Source organism: Vanacampus margaritifer, chromosome 6, assembly GCF_051991255.1.
Source record: "Vanacampus margaritifer isolate UIUO_Vmar chromosome 6, RoL_Vmar_1.0, whole genome shotgun sequence".
Lineage (NCBI taxonomy): Eukaryota > Metazoa > Chordata > Actinopteri > Syngnathiformes > Syngnathidae > Vanacampus > Vanacampus margaritifer.
The window spans coordinates 6,082,516-6,105,967 of record NC_135437.1 but is presented as its reverse complement, the minus strand read 5'-3'; the positions used below and the strand labels follow the sequence as shown (position 1 = coordinate 6,105,967).

At 39.1% G+C, this 23,452-nt stretch overlaps 1 protein-coding gene across 1 annotated transcript in view; it reads right to left on the bottom strand.

Annotated features, from left to right (window-relative positions):
• Positions 1-13,983, bottom strand: part of gal (galanin/GMAP prepropeptide) — a 29,020-nt gene extending 15,037 nt beyond the window's left edge. Inside the window, exon 1 of the mRNA XM_077567585.1 lies at positions 13,657-13,983. The gene's annotated coding sequence lies outside the window, so the exon portion shown is untranslated. The remainder of the gene's footprint in view (positions 1-13,656) is intronic.
• Positions 13,984-23,452: the final 9,469 nt, after the last annotated feature.

The following is a 23,452-nucleotide window of genomic DNA, read 5'->3' as shown; positions in this document are numbered from 1 at the left end:
AAAAGCTTCTTGTGCTCCTTCCGTATTTACTGTCAGGCATAATGGTGGAATTGACTCATGTGGAAGAGTTACAGGACTGTGACAATTAGAATAAACACCTCTCAATTTAAAATGACGGCAATTTGCTTTATTTGAAAGAGTTCATAGGATACATTTACTGGGAAATCAGGAGGTAAAAATCCTTCAAATGTTTTAGTTGACGTATAATTCCTTATATATTATCACTATGGAATCATCAGCCATGATTTTCTGACACATGCAATTATCCAAGCCCTTCAAAGCCTCCGACCTTGTGTTGTGTTCGTGGTCTGGCTTGCTTCACATTTGCGTTTTTGTCAATGCAAACTGTATTGTCGGCTTGAATTTCATTAGAAAGACATTTATGAGGTGAATGCCATGCACTGTAAATGATTGACTATTGAATATGTTTTTTTGGGGGGTGGGTTGTGCTGCAGAAGAGACGTCAGGCTCCTTGTAGAATGTTCTCAACTCAAGTCAATGTATATTTTCAAATTTTATTCCATTGTCTTACTGAAAGAGACACCTGATGGGACTGAGGGGGGATTGGAAGATTACGTTCTCAAATTTGGGATCATGTTTTTGCTACATGATATGGTATGCTTTTCATCATTCTGACACAACCTTGGTCTTCTGTACTTCTCTCGTTACACACACTTGGGAAAAACATTAGATTCAAATGAAAAATATTTTTCACATAGAGTGTATATTTAAAAAGGGCAGACTAACCCAGAGAAAGAGATAGACAGAAATCCCAAAACAAAATGTATGCTTGAAATCTGGATATCACCAGGACATGGCATGATCTGCACTGAGACAATACATCAGTAAGAAAATATTCACAAGAGAATAAATACTTCTAATAACTGAGTGAATTTTAGTTTAAAATATTGGTATTGTTACAAGAGAATTTGTTCTGTCCATCAGCATTTGCAGTTATTTAAAAATACAAAAGACAATAGCAATAAGAATCATTTTGTGGTGTCCTCTCAGTCTCCTCACCTACCCTCAGCTGCAAAGGAGCTCAAACAGCAGCAGAGGAAGGCAACAGACACTTTCTTTTTTCTAAGCACAGAGGTCTTGCTGTGAAGAAAAGGGAAAGGATGTGCCTCATGAGCTATTACAGCATCATTGACAAGTCCGGGAAAAAAGACACATGGCCACAAAACAGCTCCCCCATGCAAGAGCTTTGACTATATAGCCTTTGTAAGATAGCTTGTTTTGTTATTTTTCGGAGGGGGGGGGGGGGGGGTAAGTAAAACCAAACTGCCAAAAATAAGTTACAAAAGGTCATTAAAAGTACACAGCCAGTTTCTGAAGAGAAATATCTGGTATACATATTTTGAAGTGTGTGCGTAGCTGCTTAGGTGTTGCCTTTTACATGGATTGCTTAAACATAGATAGAAGTTGAGGGAGCTGTCTATGGGAGAAAGGGAAAAAAAAGCAAACCATTTTGAAGCTGAAAGAAGAGGGAACATTGATTAGATTTAGAGCTCTCGCGCAAACAAGGGGCATAGCCAATAGAACATTTTGGAATTCCCTGAAAAAGAAAGAAACCACGGGTTTACTGAGCAACACAGTTCGGACAGATCGGCCAAGGGTATCAACAGCAGTTGATGACAGAAAAAATGTGAGAACTGTTTAGTTAGTCAATGACATCACTGCCAACCTCCACACGGCAGGCGTGAAGGCATCACAATCCACTGTTTGAAGAAAACTTTGAGAGAAGAAATATAGAGAGATGCACTCAACAACAACAACAACAAAATAATAAAAATGCAAAAGCCAGATTTAGGCGCTAACAAAGTGATATGAGTTACTCATTATATTTGAAAGCGTGAAATATTTATTATAGCTGTTGTGCTGTCATATTTCCAGTGCCTCTGTTACAGCTCACATATACACATCATCATTCAACATTTGCATTTAGATTTATCGGCCTAGGAGACACTTGAGATCGACCGTATGTCTTAGCTCTCGCAGTCACATACAAAAGAAGCAGAAAAGGCAAGAGAAGGAGGCTGGCTGGAACACATAAAAAAAATTGATTAAAATTCCATTTGAATTAATTAGATAGTGAATCATGCCGATATGGGAGAGCACCACATCAAGACTGCTATTGTAAGTTTTCATTCTTGTACACAAGTCCTCTTTGTGTCCTGCCGCTTGTCACCCTCCATTCATAAAGAAATCCTCTTCAAATACTGTAACTGAATGTTGTTGGTCTTCTGTGGCAAGTATTTCATCTTTGGAAGCTGCAGTCAACAACTGACAGTTTTTTTGAAAGTGCTGCTACTATGTAATGATTGGTGTATGAATGAATGTTGTAATGATTTTAAATCAAAGTAATACTGCATACTATGGTTATACAGGGTTACAGTAGTTTTGATAGCTTCCATTTGTCAGTTTCGTGACCACCAGGTGGTCAAAGTTTGCAAACTTGGGAAAGTAAATGGTAAATGGACTGCTTTTTATATAGCGCTTTAACTACACCATATGGTGCCCAAAGCGCTTTACAATTTAAGCCTCATAGCAAGAGGGAATTTGTGCAAAATCATGAAAATTGTGCACTTCTGGACAAGTATTTAATTTTGGGCAGGGTGTTATGTATGGGTTTTTAAAAATCCATGGATTCAAGTTGGGGTGGTCCCCTAGTGGCCGGTATGCATCAAATACAACATGGCACCCACAAAAAAGAGAAAAAGTTATATCTCAGCTTCCTTAAGTCTTAAATTGTTGTATAATGACACTTTTTCTTGATTGATTTGATATGAGTCTAATTTCGATAGTGCCCTCTTTTATGGTTATTTTCATGACAAATTTATACTCGTAATGATCCCATTTTGCTTAAAAAATGGTCCAGATCGCTGAAATGAAATAACATCATTAAGGCCTCTAAACCCCTATGTTCACTCTTCAGGAAAAAAATTCAACATGTTACCATCATTTTAGTGTGAAAAATATTGTTCTGCAAAAGCCTTTACCAGGCACTGACTATTTCAGATATCAAGTCACAAAAGGTACAGAAATGGTTTTAGGGTTCTCTAAAATTCTCCAAAATGTATTTAATCAGTTTACCCAGGCTTTGTCAACGGATTCAGATGATTCCATGTCAATGTTGTAGAGTCCATTGCAAAATGTTTTTTTTTTTTTTTTCATTTTGGGGGTGGGGAAGTAGCACAAATGAAACAACGAGGTTTGCCCACTGAAGCACCTTTGGATGTAAGTGTAGAGTGATTTTTATATATATTTACCATGTTGATTAGTGATTACCAAACTTACTAGCTATTTTATGCCAATTCCACTCCATTTGTCCACTGAAAGAAAATTGACAGATTGAACAACTAGTTGAATGGTACCTTTGCCATGGCCTGAGGGGGTTTGTATCACTGGCACTAAACAACTTTGAGGAGAATGGTAGGAACACTGCCACACAAAAAATAAAAATGTGCTGAATGCTTTATGGCATACGTCATTTCCCCCTTTACCCATTTGATATGAAGACGGAAGTCAATTTTAATGTTGACGCACGATTACTACTTTCCTGGCAGAAGCTGCAAAAAAAAAGAAAAGTTTTGTCTGAGGAGACAAAAAAGAAAAAGGGAAGCTACCTGGATAAAAGGACAGTCAAGGATTAACATTGGCATGGCTTGCACTTGCTGGCGTGAGCTTAAAAACGACGCAATGCCCTTGTCCTCATGGGAAATATGGTCTTCCTTCAGGCATAACATTACCGCTTTTGTCTATATGCGCCGCCATAACCAACGTAAACTGAAAGTTCCTTAGTGTTGCTTTAAGAAGTTGTGTTTATTTTTACAATTTGGTATAAGGAGCCCTCTCATAAGAGCTGTTCCAAATCATTTAATACTGGCTACTACTACAAGAACACGTAATTTAAAGTGATGGGACTTTTCCTTTTGCTTAAGTGACCACAGAAGTTTCTTGTGTCTGACAGAGAGAAGCCAGGACCTGAATGAATGAAATAGCTTATTTCAACCAACAGCAACAGAAGATAATAGTTACTAATTAACAGAAGATTTTCAAGAAAGACAAGCTGATTAAGAAGTGTTACGGCAGAAGCAGAGCTTAAAGGTGCAGAGCCCTTGTTCACCTACTTAAGACACAGAAAACAAGATATATACACACTTATAAATATACCTGGCATTCCTGGTAAGCACCCAATATTATCTGACTTGATTCCTGACCGCAGCCTGCCTTGATCAGACAAAGATGGAGGCTCACGCTGATTCTCATGCTTGAAGAAGTAATCAATGTCCAGATCAGGACGGGCTTGTATAGGTATATGAAGAGATTGGTAACGAGAGCTGTATATGCCTTGGCAGAAACCAACGTGCCAGCATCCTTCATCAGATCCATGGGTGGCCTGTTTGTGAATGTGTATGAATTGGCCCTTGGTATGACATCAGGCTTTTTCTATTCTGTCCCTTATAAACTCTGTGAACATGGCTTTGCCGATATTAGGAGCTTCCCTCAGAGAATTAGAGATTTCATTGTCAATAACCTCACCAGTGTATACGGTGATGAGGTCTGTGCCAAATTCTTTGAAAGGATTGACTATTTTATCTTCCTTTGCAAGATTGCATAGTTCATAGGTGTCAAACTCCGGTCTTGGAGGGCCGCAATCCTGCAGGCTTTGGATGCTTCCGTTCTCCAACACAGCTGATATATGATCAGCTCATTAGCAAGCTCTGCATAAGCCTGATAACGATCCTGCTGTTTGGAATCAGTTTGTGTTGGAAGAGGGAAACCTCCAAAAACTCGTCACTTTTGATTTTGAGAGCTTGTTTATCGCCTTTTCCTCCTGCTGGGGATACAGGCCCTTTGAACCACTGTCGTCCTTCAGAAATTTGATACTGTGTTCATGGCTCTGATCAAGCACCATAAGGGAGAATGTTTATTATCTCCATATTGGACTACAAAATTCCCCATCATGAATATCTTGTGGATAATGCTGGATGGGTAACTGGCAGGTTTGCCATGTCCTTCAAGAATACTGAGATCCAGCAGGCATAATTTGTGCGCCCAAAGGCAAAACATCACGGGCACAATTCTTTGAGGGCATTCAGGGTCAGTGGCCAATTGCCCATTCGCTGACCACGGAGGCAACAGTTGATCATGAGGTAGTCTCTCACTGTTAGCCAATAAGAGGGTTTAGGTAGGGGTGAAGAAAGAGAGAGCGAGAGAGAGTTTGTGTTGTTACATTATATTTTATTATTATTCTTTTTGTAATAACTGCCCCCGCGCACCATATTACACATTCACTCCAAAAAGTACAACTATATATATATATATATATATATATATATATATATATCAGTGCTGTCAAAGTTGAAGCATTAATTCAGTAATTAATCACAAAAAAATATTGCATTAATCATGAATTAACGCAGATTAATCGTACTAATAATTTTGACCATAGGTTATCCTATCCTTTATCGCTAAAGTGTGACAGCGGATGGCTATGTTTAAGGTGGCACAGGTTGTTTGAACAATAAACATAGTTACATGCAATAAAGTAGAGCATTTAATTTTGAATATTTGTTTATGTCAAAATATTGGGTAATTTTTTCCCCATTTCAAATTATGCAAGTAATTCATTGATTAGAAAAAGAGGAGGATGAGCATGTGCAGTGGATCAAACAATGTTGAAGACGTCTTCATAACATTAAACGTCAAAATAATTAGCACATAATCGATGCCCTTCAAATTTGGGGGCAAAAAACAATTGATAAAAAAGCATTTTTTATTAAGTGATTAATGGTGATTAATCAGAATTCTATACATACATACATATATGTATGTAAATATATATATATATATACAAAGTTGGGAGGGTTACTTTTAAAATGTAATCCATTACAGTTACAAGTTACCTGCTAAAAAATGTAGTTAGTAACGTAATCCAAGTACCATAATATTAAAGTAATGTAACTGGATTCATTTGAGATTTTTCCAATATTGAGTATGCTCATGAAGACAAAATAAAAATAAATACCACGCCACAATATACATTCTATATAATGTGCCCCTGCTATTTGCGGGTGATAGGGACCTGGGCAGCCTACAAATAGCAAAAATCCTAGTGTAATTAAAAAGCATGTAGGCTATTGATTGATTAAAGGCCATATGCTGTTTTCGAACTGTCACTGAAAGCAACCACACCTCACAGTTTGATAGATAGATAGTGAAGGAATATTAAATTACTATATTAAGTGTAATCTTTGCGTGTCCAAAATAATTGTATTCAGGATCTGATGAAGAAGTTTTCTTGCAAGAATTTATTTAGAGGCCTCTAAAGACACAGTCAGGACATCACATCAGAATGCAACGTGATGATCCCAAGTGTGTGACAATTTACAGAACATCCACTCATTTATAACCAAAGGATAAAAGGATCCTCCTCCCGGCTCTTGATTGAACAAAGGACTGACATGTCATCTCCTAGTGAACAAATGTGTGATGTTATTAGTAAGCAGACGTTTACATACAGACATGTTGAACAAAGGTGTAATCTTATTAGTAAACAGACATTTACATACAGTTCCCCTTCTTGACTGGGGGAACAGAAGTAATCAAAATCTGACCCCAGACCTTCAGTCCCTAAGTGACAAGAGACTCTGACAACATCATGCACATTGCCCCTCCAACAGCATTTGAGGGTACAAAGATCAAATAAAGTTCACAAAATCACCATCCCACTGTATTATTTTAAACACTCATGATTATATCACATTGATATGCCTATAAGTAAATTCAAAAACAGTAAAACATCAAATTGAAAATGTTAAATGTCTTCAGTCCTACCATTGAACTTCTATAAGTTCAAAAACCGGACATTTAATCCCACAATAGTCTAGAGAGAAAGTCCAGCGCAAATCTTGATCGTCGCAAAAATGAAGCAATGTTTATGTGTGGAGTTCAGAAAATAAGAATAGCAGGTGAGAGAGAGAGAGAGAAAGATAGAGGGGCTTAGCAGTCAGAATTCATTGATTCATTAAAAAATTCGGTGGAAGGGGCATAATAAATGTGAGGCATAACACTATGTGATGTGGTTAAGTGTCACGACGCAATAGCAGATGTGTCCGTCCCTCGAAGCCATCTCCTGATGAAGGTCTTTGTTGAATGAAAAGTGTGTTCGACAGTTGGTCAATTTTTTAAAAAGAGGCGTTTGTCAGCCTCTTTCTGAACCCTGGCTCACTGCCAGAGATCACAGGAAAGGTCACGGGACTTCATTCCCAGTGTGACTCTATCCTTGTGAATTGATGAAAAGGGGATTTGAGTGATTTCCCCCTTTCAAACAGCAGATTGACACTTGATCAGCTTTTCCAACTGTGTCAATCCGTGCCCAGGGAAAAGGCACTCCAATGAATCTTCTTTCCTCCGCATCCTTGGGCAGCTTGTCAGGTAGACACTGGAACCGGGTGTGGTGGGATCCGTTAGATGGCTCCAATTGGTGTAGACGCAGATCAGCAGCTTAGTCAACCCCCTCTGTCTGGGTCAATTGATGTGATTTGATGAGCCTGGGACCTCGTGTGGCTCCCACTATTATGATCAGCAAACCAATCTGTGTGCAAAATCATTTTCATTTAGTCACTCATAACATACATAGTCTTCATTCTGTACTTTGAAAAGAGCACCTGGTTTTTTAGCAAATGTTAATTGTTTAAGTTCTGTAGGTCCTGAAACATGCTGTTGGACACGGAAAAAGTTATTTTTGTTGTGGCATTCAAACAGAATCCGTTTAATGACATTTGTACATTCAATGGCATAATAATGAAAGTCTTGTTGCCATTGAAACTTTATGAGGCCAATTGTTTAATATTTCTATTTTTCTTTAATGTCCTTGAGATCAGAGATAATATACTAAATCAAATATGTTTTAATCCCAATGCCTTTTCTATATCTTATGAAGTTTTGTTTTTTCAAGTGGGTTTGTCTGATCCAATCTTCCTAGGAAACCCTTATGATGGTAGATAATGATTAATCAAATATTTTACCATGATATTTACTGTTGTAGATTTAGCATAAATGTGCTCTTTGTCGTACATCAAATTTCTGTATTTTTAACGCTGGTTTCTTATTATAGCAGTGTAAATCATTTAAAAACAACATCATCTTAACTCAGAACTATTCATGTCCGGCCGGGCCATGAACAGTCTGAGAAGAGATTTATACTTATACCTTAAATAAACACTGCAGTTCATTTTTAACAACTTGTCTCATGAAAAAATGTCACCTAGGTGTGTCAATGTTCCTTCCACACCTAAATGGCATATTCCATGGGCTCTAGAAATTATACTTTTCAATTGTTTCTGAGATGGAACATACTTACCGTATTTCTGCTATAAGGGTCGTCTTTTGTAATCTTTGTAGAACTTACTTTCCAACTCCCATCCTCTCCATTCGCTGCCTGTAAATTCCTCACACCAAACTTCATTCTCACATCAGACTTCCTTTTGATACACAGACAGACCAGTCATTCTCACATCAGACTTCCTTTTCAACCATACACAGACAGACCAGTCATTCCCCCATCTGATAAAGATCAATTTTGATCATTTCACACCTGAATGTGAAAACTGCAGCCGCTTCCAAATTGCTGCTTCAAAGAGGAAAAAACAGACACCTTGTGTCCTGTAGATTAAAAAAACAACCAAATTGTGACAATTTGGCCAACACCAGAACTATAAAAAGATCTCCAGCTGAGCTAGCCAAGAGCCATCAAAACAAAAGCCTTTGAGGCAATAGTTTGTAATGTAAATTTGAATCCTGTTCAGGTAACTTAAAGTGAGAAAAACAACTCAAGCAGATGTAAATTAAGATACTGCAGCGGAGGACTTTTAGGGTAAGGAAGAGAAGAAAATCTTTTTTTTTTTTTAAACAACCCCATTAATCTATTGCAGGTCACAAATCTTCCAAATATCTGCCATCTCAACTAGTAAAAGGAACGAGTTATAATCAGAAAAACAAAACAAAATCCCTACTTTAAACCAACCAAAAATTATTCTTAAAATGCTACCTAACCTCACCTCTTCTACAGAGTAGTGGGGGCTTGTAAAAACACAGCAGGCAACTTTGCAGATCATGACCCAATTAAAAATCAGTGCTGCGACCTAAATCAAAAATTAAAAATTTAACCAGCAAATTCGCCGTAAGTGTTCCATATCTGAGTCCACTCTGAGAAGCCAAAGTTATAAAAGAGAAATGGGAAAAAAAAATAGAAGGCCAAATTCAACAAGCATCAAACAACGGAAAATATAGTATTTAAAGATTAGAATAAATTTTATACTTCCCTAATTCACATAAGCTGTTCTCAATTTCCGAAACTGCGTTGCTATAGATCACATCTCCTTTCTGACAGTACAGAGTGCAAATGTCTACAAACAGAATACAACATACGACCTCAGGCACCAAACTCAGATGATTCCAGAACTTTGAGTCCACAACCGGAGTTCATATTCTTTCCTGTCCTTGTCGATAGCAGTTTATGCAGGGCAAAGTTCACTGGGCTTTGTGTACTGGAGTTCTCAGGAAAAGTTCATCATGGCAGAATCGATGATAATCCTGTCTGCTCAAAAAGTTGCTGGACATTATGCTCAAACAATGCATAAGAGTCATTGAACAGTCACAGGACGAGCGGATTTACAGTGTACCATCCTTTTTGCAGTCCGTGTGGTCACTTCCCCCCCGAAAGTGACCATTGTTCAGTTCGCCGTCCACTCTGAACATCAAGCATAGCAGGAGAATGCTGTTCATTCCATTTCCAGCACTTTTTGGTTGAGTCACCCAAGTGAAACACCTTTCAGTCAAAGATTGAACCTGCCTGAAACATTTATACACTCGGAACAGACAGAGGAAGATGAGATCATAGCAAGAGAACACTGCTTGTTGTCATTTAATTTCCAAGAAAAAATAAAATAAAAAATTTCCCCAAAATATTTTGTTTTTCAAACTATTTTTAATTGATTCATTTATTTATTTTGTGGTTTTATTTGAATTTGATCACTACACTATAGCAAGTAGTAGTACTATATTTACGCATATGTCTACCATAGACATCTTCATTACGTGTTACCTCAAATTTAAGAAAATGTGACAGCTGTCAGTCACCCTGGCCACTTGGATGGAAGTCCTTTCGAATTTCAGGGCTCCTCAGACTTCTAGAATGGGACTCAGATAAGGACAAAGGTTAAATCATTTTCACACCTACGAATAAGTTATCAGAGATGCAGGGGAAATATAAAAATCAAAAATGAAAAGTCTATTTCAATTAAAATTTGGTTTTATTACTTATTCAACTATATTAAAATTTGGTTTTATTACTCATTCAACTATAAAAACACAGATCTGATTTTAAAAATAATATGATAGTGGCCTGTAGTTAACACCTAGACCTCTATATCCTTCCGCATAACAGGAACAATTTGATTTTAACAGATTAGCATTAGAAGACCCCTGCTATTCACACACACAACAGACTACAAGTCTCCCAAATGGAGACAATGGGAGAGAGGACTAAACTTATCACACCCCTACTTTAAAATATGCAGATTTCCTGCTTACCATTCTTTTTCACCCTTTTTTGAGGACAAAGAATTTTGGAGGGAAAAAATTACTTTCCACCCGTCTTTTCTTTCTTTCCTACACTTAAAAATCACTGTCTCAAACAAACTTACACTTCCATTCACTTAACTTCTGCACTTTTCTCATCTCCACAAAGGCAGTGAGGAGAAACAGACCAAACGGCCATTTTGATTTCTAAAATCTCGCTAGAACATCACACAACACACCTTTCCCATTGTCAGAGTCACACAAACAGTCACAAACTCCCTGCAGGCACACAAACAAGGAAAAAAATCACACAATCCACACATGCTCCAAACATTTCACCAACTGGGCTCAACAAACACTCACACACAACACAAACTCCTCAACTTAATTCAGTGGCGTCTCAGTTGCTGAACCACAGACGAACACAAACCTCTCCGAAGTGCGCACTCATTTGTAAAATACACCGTTTATTCGTCTAATAATAACTTCACCACGTACTTATAGCTCAAATGTCGACTTATTCGCGCACAATCCATCGCAACGTTACGGCTGCGACACAGACACGTCGCGCACATTGTAAGACAAACAACGAAAAAAACGCGTGGCCACAACACACCATGGAGCTTAACAAACAAACAAACGCGTACACTCAACAATTCATTTCTAAGCCAAGAGCTCTCGCTTGGTTCAAATTTTCCCCGCGGGTCATATTTCACAGTCAACACTTCATCCAATTTATGTTCCAATTTCTTAACAGATGCGGCTGCCCGCAGCTAACTCATCCTTAGCCTTAAAAACAGATTCGCGCGGTAGCGTCTTACCAAAAACTAATCTCCCGTGCATGGCAACTGTACACTGGCAGAGCCGCTAGCTTAGCATCAGCCTCCTCATTCTCAAAATCACTTAACACCGTCATCCGCGCAACTTTCACAGAGCTATCCAACGCTAACATTCTAGCACAAACCAACATTTGGTCCACGACCCCAACACCGTCTAACTTTTCTTCCATTCGAAGAAACTTATAGAAGTGTTTTTCACGGAGGTAATCAGCGTCTGGCGCTGTTTACACAATCAAATTCCACAAACACACCACATTTTACAATGGCGAGAACCAACCACTATCACAATTCGTGCGCATTCATACATTTAAAAGAGTTTCATACTTACGTTGACGCCGTGGTGGAAATGCGTCCAGCTCACTGTTCGCTTAGCGACCAATTCTGACTCTCGACCGGAAGTCTATGCAAATCGAACCTCCTTAGTTACGGTCGAATTTTTTCGTCCATAATATGTAGTAATTAGTCGTTTTTAATATTTATAAAGTCAGTGACGTCTCACTTATGATACTACGATATAACAGATCAAAAGTATTCTCATTAATCCCCCCAAAAAAAATAAAAAAATTTTTTTTCAGACAAACACAAACAAGACGAAAATGAAACAGATATTAAATACCTTTTGCGCGACTTCAACAAATATATCCTGGATCTTCACGGGCAGCTTATATCACACCACACACCGTCAATATACGGGTGTTTAACACAGCAGACGCCTTGTGTGATCAACACAGACCGCTAATAGCACAACACACAACAGCACTCACTTAAGTGTGATCAACACTTAGCGGCTAATAACACACCTACAATCAACCCAACAGCCAATCCCCCGTGGTACTCAACCTCTTATGCCGTATCAAACGGCGGAGCGCTCCTACTTGACGTCACTTCCGTAAACACGGGGCATTTTTATGCGCGACTTAAACCCAACACACACACACCGAGGAATTATGTCCCTCGGTTTAATAATTCCACACAGCACACACCTTGTGTGAATGATATCACACACAGGCGGCTAATCCACACCGCACGCCCAGTAGAAATATACGGACGGCTTATTCATACGAAAAAAAACAAAAAAAAACACAGCCTATTCCACCACGGAAAAAACTCCCATGCATGGTTCAATGTCGTAGTAATTTTCAAAATCGAGGACTTTCCGTCCCACCGTAAGAAATATTACTACAACCCCCCTAACTTGTTCACAGATCCCAAATACAACTTAGCACAGACGAAATGCAACTGTATTGATCCTAAACAACCAGAATTTCTCTACGTGGATAAAATGTCCACTCACCTTGTTAATATTTTTGCGCTTTAGAAATCCGGTGTTCAGGATCAATCACAGCTGTTGAAAAACATCTCAATAAGTCCACGTCAGGGTCACCATTTTGAAGGAATATTAAATTACTATATTAAGTGTAATCTTTGCGTGTCCAAAATAATTGTATTCAGGATCTGATGAAGAAGTTTTCTTGCAAGAATTTATTTAGAGGCCTCTAAAGACACAGTCAGGACATCACATCAGAATGCAACGTGATGATCCCAAGTGTGTGACAATTTACAGAACATCCACTCATTTATAACCAAAGGATAAAAGGATCCTCCTCCCGGCTCTTGATTGAACAAAGGACTGACATGTCATCTCCTAGTGAACAAATGTGTGATGTTATTAGTAAGCAGACGTTTACATACAGACATGTTGATTCCAGGTTGAACAAAGGTGTAATCTTATTAGTAAACAGACATTTACATACAGTTCCCCTTCTTGACTGGGGGAACAGAAGTAATCAAAATCTGACCCCAGACCTTCAGTCCCTAAGTGACAAGAGACTCTGACAACATCATGCACATTGCCCCTCCAACAGCATTTGAGGGTACAAAGATCAAATAAAGTTCACAAAATCACCATCCCACTGTATTCTTTTAAACACTCATGATTATATCACATTGATATGCCTATAAGTAAATTCAAAAACAGTAAAACATCAAATTGAAAATGTTAAATGTCTTCAATAGATAGATAGATAGATAGATAGATAGATAGATAGATAGATAGATAGATAGATAGATGGATGGATAGACAGTCATCCAATGAGGATGACGATGTGTGACATCAACTGCAAAATTACCTTTTATCCTAGTCACAAGTTTAGCCGTGTATATGTTGTGTATGATGTTTAAATAGTGAATTGGTGGGAGGAAGATTTGTTTGGAAGGTGTAACTCACATTATGGTTGTAGGCTAGCAGGCTAGCTAGCAAGAAGCGTAGCATGCCGCTGGACTCTCAGCTCAAATTTTCGCTCCGAGTAAGTTCCAGTAAATACCGGTCGCCATTTCCTCCTCCCGACCGTAAAGCTTTTTCAAACTGCCCGCATGTGGAGGACACAACTAGTCAGTTCGTTCGTTCCCACCTCCCCGACATGTAGCAATGGTCCCACTCGCGCGGGCGTGCACGTGCTCTCTCTCGCTCTGTCCTTCTCTGTCTCTTTGTCTCTCTCTCGCTCTCTCTCTCTCTCGCCTTCTTTCGCACTCGCTCATCGTAGAAATTGTAATCCCTCGAAGTAATCCCTATTTTTAATTAATGCACCTGTAATTTCCCTCCAATTTGACAAGTCGACTGATATGGCGGATGTGGCACAATTATGTGTTTTCATCAGGATGCTTTTCAAAGACATGAGCATCAAGGAAGAGATACTCATTGTTTTGCCATTGAAAAGACACACCAGAGGTGAAGATATTTTTAACGCTTTCATGGGATTTGTTGGTGAGACAAAACTGCCTCTCTTCAATGACTCAATGACTGATGACAACCTTGTTGCCTGCCTACACCTTGCAACCAGCACCTATACTCCTGATTAGGAGACGCTAGCTGCCTCCTCCTAATGTCCGGTCTCGCACTAAGGTAGGAAGTGATTTCCTTTTTTAAAACTCAGCGATACACTTCTGTTCTGTTTTCCCCCCTCCAGTTTGTTTCATATTAAGGTTGCTTATGGTTATTGTTCAAAATGCAGTTTGCCAAGTGTGTGTTGCAAGTGTGAGATGAGAAGAGTGTGATCTGATGTCTAGTGGTTTGTAAAATCATGAAAAAGTGTTGTGAGGTTAGTTACAGCAGGCTGGAAAAGATCTGTCTGAGTTTGCGATGTTGGCGCTGAAGTGGTAGATCTTGGGAGCTTGGCGACTTGAAAAGTTGCTCTTGGGTCAAAAAAGATTGGGCACTATAATGATAGCATTTATATCATTATCCACTAGTTAGAAGTATAGCCTTATGTTTGTGTGTTAGGACACAGCACGACAGTTACTGGTTGAACCAAGTGTGTAATGGCTGTGCTACAATAAAATGCAATCAGCTTTACAGCATATGTTCCTGCGTGACTTCTTGAATAATAGAAGACAGAACATTAATTACATAGTACCAGGTAGTGGGGTCAAGAAAAGAACTGACGAAAGATGGACGCTGTAAAGCCACCAGGGCCGCTGAAAATGACGGGAAATGTGGATGCGAGTTGGCGGGCGTTTAACAATTCCAGCTCTACCTTGCCGCCGTTGGAGTGGGTAATCGGGAAATAGCCCTTTTGCTAACCATTGCCGGAGCGGAGGCTATCGAAGTATTCAACACGTTTGTATATGATGATCCTGAAGACAAAGACAAGTTTGAAAAGATCCTCCACAAGTGTGATGAGCACTGTCTTGAAAAGGAAACTTTTGAGGGATATACGTTTCGTTCAAGGCTTCAACAGCCAGGTGAGGCCTTTGATAATTTTCTCACCGATCTAAAAATAAAAGTTACTCCTGCAACTTTGGCGAACTAAAAAACTCAATAATAAGGGTGATCCCTTATCATTGAGTTTTTTAGATTGTGCTTGGGACTAATGAAAAGAAGCTAAGAGAAAGGCTGTTGAGGGAAGCGGACCTTACATTGAAAAAGTGCAATAAAAATATGCCAAGCTAATGAGCTAGCAAAACAACATGGACCTTACTTTCCAAGCTGCACCATGTTATGAAGAAGACGAGTCTGTGAAAGCAGTGACTAAGAAAGACAAAACACAGTTCAAGTACAAGCAAGGAGACAAAAACAGAGACAATGATCAAGCTCCGTTTAATTGTAAGAAGTGCGGTGAAAGTCACAAGCCAAAGCAGTGTCCTGCATTTGGGGGAACATGTGCAAAGTGTAAGAAACAAAATCACTTTGCAAAAATGTGCCGCACCAAGAAAAAGACAAAATATTAAAACAATAAATGACAAAATATGGTTCAAAGAAGATGCCAAACCTGTAGTGCATGCTCCAAGAAGAGTGCCAGCACCACTTAAGCCTGGATTAAAAAGAGGAACTGAACAGAATGACAAAGCTGGGAGTCGTTGAGAGAGTGGAAGAACCCACTGACTGGATGAATTCCATCACGTTTGTGAAAAAGAGAAACTCCTCTGAGTTGCATGTCTGCCTCGACCCTAAAGATCTAAATGAAAATATAAAAAGAGATCATTATCAAATCCCGAAACATTGAAGAAATCCTGAGTACTTCAGCAAATGCGGTGCTTCACATGGATTTTGGCAGCTGAAGCTCGACCCAGAAAGCAACAGGTACACCACCTTCAACACACCATTTGGGCGTTACTGCTTTCTGAGGCTCCTATTTGGCATAAAGTCTGCATTGGAGATTTTTTACAGAGCCCTGGTCTGGTCTGGAAGGTACAGGTGTGTACATTGATGACTTGGTTGTTTGGAGCAACACAAAGAAGCAACACGATGAGAGACTTGAAAAGCTCTTACAAAGAGTTAAAAAGATCTCAACGACATGTCTCCTAGAATCCAATGAATGAAGATGACATTGCAGCGCTATGATTTTGAGCTGAAATACACGCCTGGAAAATACATAGTGCTTGCTGATACAGCACCATCCCTGAACGACAGTGACGCCACTGTGTGCATCTCAGCAGAGGAGAATGAGGCTCACATCTACATGGTCACAGCCTCACTGTCTGCTACAGATGCCATGCTGCAACAAATTGTTGAAGAGACAGCAATGGATCAAGTGCCAGAATGCATGAACAGTGGCTGGTCAAAAGGAATCTGTCCTCAGTTCTTCCCTGTGAGAGCAGAGTTGTGCAAACAAGTCAAGGAGCCAATGCTGATAGCCGACCTTCCTACAATTCCCTGGCAAAAGGTGGGTATGGACTAATTCTCTAACTATCCTGAGATTGCGCAACTCTCCAGCACCACCGTACAGTCCATTATTGTGCACATGAAGGGGATTATTGCAAGACATGGAATCCCGCAGTGTGTTGTGAGAGACAATGGTTCTCAGTATGACTGTGGAGGGTTTAAACATTTTACAAAACAATACGGATTTAGACACGTTACTTCAAGTCCTTTGTACTCCCAGGCAAATGGTCAGGCAGAAAAGGGAGTACAAATTGTTAAGAGACTGTTGAAGAAAGCCAAAGATGGTAAGAATGACTCTTACCTCGCTTTACTAAGTTACAGAGCTGCGCCTCTGGATTGTGGGGCATCACCTGCTGAGCTACTTATGAGTCGTAAGCTTCGCACCACACTTCCACAGATGCCACAAGGGCGTGACGACAACAACATCTGGATTGACATCAAAAGGAAGCTCAAGCTCAAACAGAAAATGGCATATGACAGAGCAACAACATATCTGGAATCTTTTTGTGAAAAGGACACTGTGAGGATCGAGGGACCTGATTGCTGGGACAGCAATATTAAGCGAGGTTGGACCTAGATTTTACATTGTGGAAACCGAAGATGGGCAAAAAGTGAGGAGGAACAGGAAGAGTCTACTAAAGACTTGTGAGGACGGTGAGAAGCCTAAACCTGCAAAACAGGAAGATGTACCGAAGGAAGACCAAATTCAACTGCAGGCAACTTCTCAAATGACCTCTGAGAAGATCAACAAGACCTAGAAAACCACCGGACAGACTTATTGAGAAGGTTTAAATTTTATATTATTGTGGATAAAAGTGTTGCACTGTTGGTCAACAAATGTTTAAAAAACAAAATAAAAATAATTACAAATAAGAGAGTGAGAAATTGTTCTATGTATATGTTATTTGTTTGGTTAAAAAGTACTGTATAGGTATTGTTAAAACTTGGGAGATTATAATGATAGCAGCTATATCATTATCCACTAGTTGGCAATATAGCCTGATGTTTGTGTGTTAGGACACAGAACGACAGTTACTGGTTGAACCAAGTTTGTAATGGCTGTGCTAAAAATAAAGAGCAATCAGCTTTACAGCATATGTTCCTGCGTGACTTCTTGAATAATAGATGGCAGAACATTACAGGCACCCCTGGTCTAGAGGAAAGAATCGGGTTCAGGGAAGACGGTTAACTTTGAATTTGATGTTTGACTTAACCTTTGAATAAATATATAATGTTTAAATATGTATGTTCATTGTGTTATTTTGCTAAATTTTTAATATTGATTAATATTGGTGAAGTGTAACTTTTCACGGCAGCTTAGATCTTAACTTGTGTTTATATAGATCCACCACAATGGTCTTTTTGGTAACCATGTGATTTTTGACACTATTGTGCTAGTGACCTGTCCATTCAACAAAGAAAAGCACACCTTGGAGGTAAAAATATGAGTCAAGGACCCTGAGTAATATTTCATAGTGACTTCTTCAGAGATATTGACAGTTTTTTAAAATATATATTTTTTGATTATCATGTCAGATATAAAATTAACATTTCTTTAATACGGCGGCATGGTGACTGACTGGTAAGCACGTCCACTTCCCAGTGCAAGGACGTGCAATCAAGTCCGTGCTTCGGCCTTCCTGGGTGGAGTTTGCATGTTCTCCCCATGCTTGCGTGGGGTTTTCCCGGGTACTCCGGTTTCTTCCCACATTCCAAAGACATGCATGGCAGGTTAATTGAACACTCTGAATTGTCCATAGGTGTGATTGTGAGTTAATATTGTGTTTTAATATTTTTTAACAAGTGGCAAAATTTGTTTTTAAAGTTATTAATTGTTCATTGAAAATAATGAAGTTATTACATTACAAAATACAGTATTATCTTCTTGTTTGTTAAAAATGTCTCAATGAGTCAAGTACCCCTTTAAAATCCACAGAAAGGTCCTGTCATGTCTTGTCATTTATGTTAAGTTCTCACTTCTCAGTCTTTAGTACCGTTTTTCATGTTGACAAGTTTGCTTTTATTTTTGTAGTAACCATTTCCTTGTGTTTCAGAAGCTTTACTTCCTGCCCTCATTTTTCTTATTTCTACCTTTTACCCAGCAACTTTTTCAGGGTGACACAAAAAACGGGAGCTTCTTAATGCAATAAAACCAAGAGTGATGGAAGAAAAATATTTTGTTCATAGTAATTGAAAACTTAAAACATGCCATTTAAGAAACAATGATGGAATTTTCTCTTTCTTTTTTAAATAACTTCCTGTAGATGGGGTCCTCCTGTACGAAGGCGTTCTTGAAATCTGCTGTTGAGATTTCTCATTGACCGCTGCAACATCTCAGCTGGGACAGCTTGGAATCCATCATTATTTCTTAAAAAAAAAAAGTTTTATTTACTGTGAATACAATATTTTCTTCTATCACTATTGATATTATTGGAGTGTTAAAAATTTCCCGTTTTTTTGTGTCACCCTGTATATTAGACCCAATCACTGCTAATTTGCTTGAAGACACTATGGCTGCTTTGCACTGCTGTACTTAACATGAGGAATTAATCTTTAATAACAAGCCACAAGTATGTACTTCAGTCATTTCAAGTGGCCGTAATCAAAGTCTACTTAAAGAAGTGAATGTGGAACCAGATTGATTTTCCAATCACATACCAATATTTAGCCTTTACTTTTCTGTTCAAGATTCTCAAGAAAGAAGTTGCCAAACGGTTTTATGACTTTCTGCATAGCCACAATGTATTTGAAAACTTTCTGGGTTTAGAATTTGCATTTCACTAGTTAAGAAATGCGTTGAGTGTAAATACATCACTTGGCAGTCCAACCCCAAGTATATTCATGCCACAGGAAAAGTCAGCCCTGAAATTATTTACGTCACTCTATCACCCACTTCTGATGCAAATTACACTTAATAGCTCATCATTTAGGTCATCTTCAAAAGGAAATGCCAATTAGATTGTAAGTGTGATTATGTGTTATTTGGAAGCGTAATAGCTCGTTTTCTATGAAGGACCATGCCATTAAAAAAAATAAAAAAATACTAGGCTAAATTTGTCTTCGATAATTTTCTTCCATTGTCAGGACATTTCTAATCAATATTACATGTACAAGAAACAACACAGTGGACTGACTGTGTGTCTACTTACTGCTTTTATTTGTAGTACTATTTCCTGAAAACAATCAAAGGCTTTATAGAAACAGATTTTATATAAAAACAAAAACAAAGAGGAGGGTGCGTGTGAGCCAAATTAGTTTCTATGTTTTTGATCATCAATAAATGCAGTCTGTATTTAGGATTTTATAAAACTGTGGATGAGGTTAATTAAAACCGTTATGTTATAGTTAAGACTATCTTTATTAGTTTCACAATGGGGAAATGTGTTATAGTGGTACAATTCTACTAATTTGTTACAAGTCTTGTTGAGTCACTCGGTGTGGCTGTTTCGGCCCCCGTGTGTTCCTCAAACAAATCTCGTACACACAGAAGCATTTCAAGACTTGCGTGTGTCCAAAAGAAGATGCTGAGGACATTTAACGGCTGTAATGTGTATGCCAAGTCTGAAGTGGCGCTGTAGCGCAGCCACAGGGAGTTAACGGAAAGTGTAGAAGAAGAATCAGCGAAGAAGACAAACAACTTCTAACTGTATTGCAATCTACAGAACAAACATGGCTTTGCATGTATCCTTAAACAACATGAAAAAGACAAACACAGGAGAAGTGACAATGGCGGGTGATTCAAGTACAACACCGCTTGTTGAACGTGGGAATAAAGAAGCAAAATATTTTGCTGCAAAAGCATAAGCAAGCTAAGGAGGCTGCGCAAAACGACTACAACACGGCTATCCGCCATTGTTGTTGACAGTCTAATGGTTCGTGCGCAGACACGCGAGAATTGGAGCATACGTCATCAATCTGCGACAATGCGTCGTCATCGAGCTGCGACCATTACGTCATCACTGGAGGAGTATCCTTTTTTTTTTTTTTTTTTCTCTGGAGGAGTATCCTGCATATGGTGTCCAGACGGGCACGTTTTGAAATCTTTCTACTCTGGAGCCCGGTTTCAAAAGTGATCGGTTTCAAGCTCCGAAACCGCGCCATCGTGTGGATGAACGGCCTAAATGGTAAGAAACTTGTGAGGATACATTGAAACTGCCTTTCGTGTGGGCGGGGCCTCAGTCTCCTGTGTTTGTTCAGTCCGTGTTGGTGCATTGTTGTAGATTGTTGGGTGTGGTATTGGGATGGGAAAACCAGGTCAAGAAAGTAAAACCCCTGCCAGAGTTTGGCAGGTGCTTCTCGTAATGACCTCATTTACCTGCCGGTTGAGTGGCAGGGTTTTTACTTTCTGGACCTGGATTTCCCATCTCTGCTTGTAGGGATGGAGAAACTGAGGTTTTCCGAAACAATGGACCACTTTCGAGACAATTGCCCCAAAATGATGCACTGCTTCAGGTTGAGGCATTTGACACTGCAATAGAGCTTCATCTGCTGGTCAAACCTGCGCACATAAAATTTGTGTTTAAAAAGCTTCATTCCTTGCTGTCATGTAATGAGCCTCAGCATTTCATATGTTCAATAAAGTTTCAGCGTTTGTTGTCTGTCTTTTTCAACTGTGGGATTTACACAAGTAAAGTTGGCCTTTTCAATTCTGTCATTATTTTTTGTCCGTGGTGTTCAAAACATTGTTTTTAATGCACGACAAACAAAATACTACAGTATTGTAAGCGGCTAGTATTATTATAGCCTGGTATAATTTGCATATGTATTAGAGGTACAGTATACTAAGTGTATGCATAGGTGCAGTGCTTGTGAACAGGCATATTGTTTTATTGTATGGTATACGGATTTCAATAATCCTAAAATGGAAAAATATGTTTGAGCCGAATGATCATAACATTTTCTATTTTGTGTCAAATAACTGGGGCTTTAATTACTGAAGACAGATTTGTGAAACATCGAGCTTATCTTTCCCGCGAAACAGCGCGAAGTCGCTGTCACCACGACCCGACCAGTCACGTCCAGCCCAGTCATGACGACCAGTCACGTCCTGTTCAGTCCAGCCAGGCCACATCCAGTCACGCTAAGTCAAGCCACGCTATGACTAGTGTTGTTCCGATACCCATACTGGTATCAGCAGAGGCCCCGATACGGCATCAAAACAGTGTTATCGGTATCGGTTAGGGTTAGGGTTAGTTACTAACAAGTAACATGCCGATACCATTAATTCTGACGCTAATATAGGACTTTGGATGCAGCATCTTGTGTCTTGATCATGCACGACATTCACCGATGTGTGAAATGTTCACTGCATGCCGAGCTATGATATCCTATTGGCCCTTGAATGCTCTGAATTAATTGCAGGACAGCTTTTTCATGTTGAGAAAAAAAACTTAGGTATCGGTATGGTATCGGCATCGGCCGATACTGCTAAGCTGGGTATCGGAATCGGTATCGGGGGCCAAAAAACGGAACAAGACTAGCCGCGTCAAGTCAAGCCCAGTCCAGTTACGCCCCGTCCACTTTCGTGAATTGCAGCCACGTCTAGTCATGGTTGTCTTCTCACCCTATTGTCTTTGTGCCATTAAAGTTTCATGTGTCACACTTGATTCCTGTTTCACTGCTGTGCTTCCCTACATTTGGGTCCACCATCCCTCAAACTTATCATGCCACCCATGACACAAGACAACTTAGTGTTGCTTTTAATTGATTTCTTTATTTGTTTTGATATTTTCTGTGTATTTATTCATTTATTTATTTAATTCTTATTCTTTTTATCTACTCACCTATTAATTTTTTTTCAATTTCATACACTTTCATTACACTTTATTAGTCTCTCCTGTTATCCTTAATTTGAATCCTATCTTGTCTTTTGAAGTTACAATGTTTAACTCCAGTGTCACCTCATGGGAACCTCCATCTTGAGAGATGTGTTTAATCTGCCCGCCGGGAAGTCATCCTGCAATGTGATGGCATCAAACCAGGTTTGCATGGAAGATGAAATCTACATCTTCATATAGATCCTCAGCAGAACAAAGTCCTGTAAAACAGACTGTTGTGGTGACCTTGGATTTACGAAAGCAGAGTTTACCAACACCTGCACTGGACATTGCACCCCAAATCATGACAGATTGTGGATACCTGACACTAGACCTTAAGAAGCCTGGGTTGTGTTCCTCACCCGTCTTCCTCCAAACTCTTGGACTTTGAATCTCAAAATGAAACGCACGTTTATTTTCATCTGAAATCTAAGGTCACCGCAACAGTCTATCAGACTGTTTTAGAAAGTAGATATTAAAAGGTAAAAGGTATAAAGGACATTGACATATCATTTTGAAAATACCATATTTTGATTCACTTGATGTGATCCTAATTTATTTTCTGCAAAAACTGAGAAGTACATGGTGATTTCTTCACAGTATACGTATATAGTACATTTCTTCACTGTAATTTTTTTGAATTTGTGGGTTTCAGGAGCTTGGAAGCCCAAATTATGTAGGAAAAAAAAAAGAACAACAAATTAATACTTGAAATTGTTTTAATTGTGGGCCCTGAATCTGTTATCAATGAAAGTTAAACTTTTTGAATGAAATTATGGAAACAAGCTCTTCTATGCTGCTGGTCTAACACAATTTTGTTCAGTTTGATAAGCTGAGCTCCATGTCGATGCCAGATGTGTGATCATCAGCTGGTCAGTATGTCTATGCTTGATGGAGATGGTCTGTGTTGCCACATCCTCCTCCCCCACCACCTCTCCTCTCTCCCACATGTGCTAGCCTTTACAATCTGTTGTATCTATTTCATCATTATTTTGCTACCTGCAGTTTTTTTCTCCCAGGTCCCCTTCCCTAAAGGTTCCCCTTTA